Genomic DNA, 4703 nt, shown 5'->3' with positions numbered 1-4703 from the left:
TTCCTCTGACCTTGAAGCTCTGCTAAAACCTGTCCACTAGGGGTGACGCCATTGATATTTGAGATTTTAATGATTTAGGATCCAGTGTCATAGAAAAACACACGCACAGCAAGACACATTGAAATGCAGATGGTGGAGTAGTGGTCAGAGGTATCACACGTGCTACGGGAACAATGCCAGACACCTTTGATATGTTGATTTTATGAAGATACTTCAAACATTTCATGGAGAAATTCCATTTCATTACCACAACCCTCACCACCACCACCACCACAGTCTCAAAGGTGTGTATTGCTCTCCTCATTTTCAGATGCGGTAACCATGAGTGTGCTAATGATAGGCTACATGGCCAAGTTATGTAATAAGGTTATGCTGATCAGTGATCAAAGTGACGTTGGCATAGCAGTTTAGATCGCAAACATAGGTTCTGAAGATTGAGCGCTGTGTTGTGACACATTGTGTGTTGATCCTGTTTTCTAATACATTTATTTGGCCAGGAACAAGTCAAGATCCTCTGTGATCCTTGACCCACTTAAGGGAGATACAGTAGAAAATATTAAGCCATGTAATCAAAGCAAAATAAAATGTAGATTGCAAACCAACTGTTTGATGTACTCATGTTGCTTCTCTCTACACCAAATGATTTTCTATTTTGCTTGCCTCCAAAATGTAAATTCTTAGGGTGTACGTCTAGACTTTCTCACCTTAACACTCTCAGCAGGATCTAAACCATGGATATGTATTAAAAAGATCTTTGATATATGCTTATTGAATTACACTAAATTCTTTGTCTAACGTGCCAGGTATTCACCAAGTCAAGCCCAACCTAACTTTCTCACCTTATCTTTCATTGCCTTCTCAGATTAACTGCATATCTCTGTCCCTGCTGACATCTTATAAAAAGTAATATCGAGCTCCCTTCTCCTTTAGGAAATTAATTTTGGATTCTTATCTCCCTGAAAATGAGGTAATGATGGGGTCACAAGAGCTTATAAGAAACACTTGCTGTGAGCTCCACCATCCTTTTGTTCCCTAGTCATTCCTAAATTCAGAAAAGCCCATAATTTCTCTGTTACTGTAAAGATTTTGACAGCTACCCAGACATTGTAAAATAGATGCTCCAGGCTCGGCAGTAATCCATCTCATTAGAGCCTGACCTTTGACAAAAACAAAAGGGGAAGGAGTTAAATATTTCACATGATTCACACAACACAGTGTTACTTCTCCATAATGAAAGAAATCAAGCAAACAGGCTAGCACATTATAGGAGGATCTATGCATAATGAAGGAGTCGATATTCATAGGATGATCATGATTAATTTTACAGATTACCAATATGAGTAATGAATTGTCCACAAATGCTCTGTATGGTCACATCATCGGGAGGAGAACTGAGCTCATAGGATAACTCCTGCTCCTAGTAGTGAAACAAAACACTCCCAACTCACTGCCATTGAGTCAATGGTGACTAACAGCGACCCTTGAGAACAGGGTAGAACTTGTCTCTGTAGGTTTCTGAGACTGCAACTCTGTTGTTGTTGTTTTCCAGAGGCTTCCAACACATTTTTTATTTTGCAGACCACTGCGTTGTAGCTTTGGAGGATCAACACTGGTCCAATTCCTATGAAATGTCCAACGAGTTTCAGTTCCATAGCAGTCTCTTATGTGTGTGTGTTTGTATGTATGTATGATGTATGTATGGATGGATTGAGTCGCAGTTACACATGCATAAAGCCTGAGCAGGCTTCCCAAAGGCCGGGCACCCCCATTAAAGCCTCTTCCTGCAGCTCCATCTTCCAAGGAGAGGTGGCGGATCTCCAGTGTGGCCTGTGCGCAGGAAGCATTCAGGGTTTGGGGGACCTGGTGCTTTTTCTCTGCTGCAGACTCACTGGGGAGTCAGTGCCCCTATGCTTCATGACCAGATCTCTCCTAACTGCTTAGCAGGTGAAAATATAAGGAAGTCTCTGTGTTTTTAAGTAGCACAGATAAACTCCTTCTTCGGTCGCCTATTTGTTCTAGAGCTACAAAACTTAATTCAAGAAGATATACATCTCATGAAAGACTTAAAAGTTTTATAAAACTAAAATCTAGTTTTCCCCAATAAATTGTACTTTAGGCAAAACCCTCTCAACACTTCTAAAATAATACTAAAAAGGGGCATCTGATGATAAAAGAGCAATAAAAAATTAAATATTTATTTGAATAACAAGGTTGAACTGCAAATGTTGGCAATGCAGGTTTTTAGCACATATTACAAAAAAGCGTGCACAAAAGAAAAAGGAAAGAAACAGGTTGGTGCAAAGGATGAGATAATGCTAAGATAATGGCTAAGTTGCTGTCAGCTTTTTAAAAAATCAAGGGCCTGAAATCACTATACAAAACATAAAATGTATTAAATACTACCATCCACAGAACAATCTTTATTATGGATTATATTTTAAAATTATTTGTGTAGTTAATTATATATTGAATTGTGAGGCAAATTTCTTGTTGCACTATGGAACATCTAATTACATTGCAAACAGTGTCCTCTTGTTTCCCTATCAATAAAGAAAACTGTTAATGATATTACTGTTAAGTATCAGGAAGGCTACAAAAAAAGAAGTACAATTTCTCTTTTTGTCTTCAGAGTGTAGCCCATGCAGAGTGAAACACTGGCCGGATGGACTGGTGCACTGGTGGGTCTCGCCCCGGGTCAGATAGATGCTTTTGAATGATTAAAGCCTAGGCTTAGGAATCAAAGACTCAAAGGACTTGTGCAGCCCTCTTAGCACTAGGATACCATTGTGTCGCTGACCGCTGTTGTCTTTCTAGACTATCCTTCAAGGCGGTTTGTTTGTTTTTTAAGTTCAGTTTACACAACGTGAAAAGACACAAACTACTAGTTGACACTACGCTTGGTAATGTCTGTGCTATGCGGAAGCAACTTTAAAACGCCTATGCAGCAAGAGCTGAAGTGTCTAAAGATTCAAAATGAATCAACAGTATTGGATAGCAATATAATTCTCAACTCAGAAGCTGCCTCGAGCCCAGGTGCATCTTCAGTTAATGTAACAGGGAAAGGGCAATGGGCTTTATTTTAGTAATGCCATCCACTTGCAAATCGGACTAAGGTCACCAGCTGTGTAGACACAATGCGATTTTTGTTGTTTATAGTCTTTAAAGAAAGTGGTAGTAAGGGAATAACTCTATTTAAAAACAAAAGCAAATCGTGCTTGCTGTTTGAATTAGAAGGTGGCACTGGGCATGGGGTTCACGTTCTGTGTGGCCACCTGCGGGGAGATTTCCATGATCCAGATTTGTGTATGATCCTGGTGGTGCAGTTGCCCTTCTCTACAATCCCCAAAATCCATGCTTGGTGCCCTTCGCCACATTTCGGAGACTTGATCTCTGCACAGAACCGAGCGGCTTGCTCCAGCTGCACGCAGATCAGGAGGCCTCCTGGTTTCTCCGGGCAAGTCCACTGAGGCCAAACATGTTCCCACGGGCCTTGCTCTTGGCCAGTACAGGGAGGTTGTGGATCACAAATGAAACTTCATTCCTCTGCTGTTTGGCCAGGTTCTGTGCATGGCCCCAAATCCTAAAGCCTGTGATGTCGGTGGCCGCAGAAGCATTGAATGTGTGAGTGAGTCCTGCAGCTGCTCTGTTGTCTTCCCATGTTCATCATTGCCTCTTGGTAGGACAACTCTACATCTTCTTGGGTAACCACTAGTTTAATTTGGTTCCACTTCTCAGGAATATCCAGCCACTGGTGCACCGCGACCGCTACCTGCGTCACCAGGGGCTTCGTCAACACAAGAACATCTCCAGGCACCACATTATCCAGCAGGATGAATTGGTTGGACTGGCAGACAGTTGTAGCGACTCCTCTCAGAACGATCCAGGGGTTTAATAGTTTGGCCTCCCGTCACAGACGTCCCTGCTTCCTCTGCTGCATCTTTAAAACCCTGTATAATTAGGGGCATTACTTTATCCCTTTCCTGTCAGTCATTTTATTGCTGATCCTGAGCAGCATCAGCGTGTTATCGCACTCGGTGAGCCCCCTTGCGTACAGATCACTGAGGACGTTAGCTATCCTGCCCATCATGTAAGAGTTGATGACGACAGGGTAATTATAATCTATGGTCTGAACCAAGAACAGACCCCGTGCCTCAGGGAATGACACTAGGACCCATTTCAGTGCCCAGCCGGGCATCCCTGCCCCCAGAACCTGTTCATCTTCTTGGAAGGGGTTCTCTTGTAAGGATGCCAGCAGTTTCTGCAAGACATCTTCTTGGGGCACTTTGCAGCCTGTGCCCTTCAGTTCCGTGAACATGGTGAGCCGGAAGCCCTTGTCCAATTTGTAACTTTCCGGGTTAAAGGATTCCCACACTGACATGGCTCTGGGGCGCGCCCGCCTCCCAGCTTAGCTGCTTCCCCTCCGTCTCCTGGTCGCTGGTTTCTCTCCTGGTCCGCAGCTTCGTTTTTCGCCCTCCTTCAGCTCCCCGAGATGGTAACTCTTTATAGGAGTAGAAAGCTCAGTTCCCTGAGTGGCTGGTGGTTTTGAACTGCTGACTCTGTAGATGGCAGCCCAGCACTTAAGCAGAGTGCCATCACGGCGAATGGATAGCTAAAAATTAATATATTTTTACCCTTTGTGGGGCACATCTTTTGATGGAAATTGGCTACCATCTCAGATGTCAAAGGTTAAAAGTATCTCTTGA

General features: G+C 43.0%; 1 pseudogene; it reads right to left on the bottom strand.

Annotated features, from left to right (window-relative positions):
* Positions 1-3227: 3227 nt before the first annotated feature.
* LOC142442499 (selenide, water dikinase 1 pseudogene) lies at positions 3228-4378 on the bottom strand (annotated as a pseudogene).
* Between the last annotated feature and the right edge of the window lie 325 nt (positions 4379-4703).

This window comes from Tenrec ecaudatus, chromosome 3, assembly GCF_050624435.1.
Source record: "Tenrec ecaudatus isolate mTenEca1 chromosome 3, mTenEca1.hap1, whole genome shotgun sequence".
NCBI classification, from domain to species: domain Eukaryota; kingdom Metazoa; phylum Chordata; class Mammalia; order Afrosoricida; family Tenrecidae; genus Tenrec; species Tenrec ecaudatus.
Note: the sequence above shows the minus strand (reverse complement) of the source record. Positions and strands in the feature narration are given on the sequence as shown.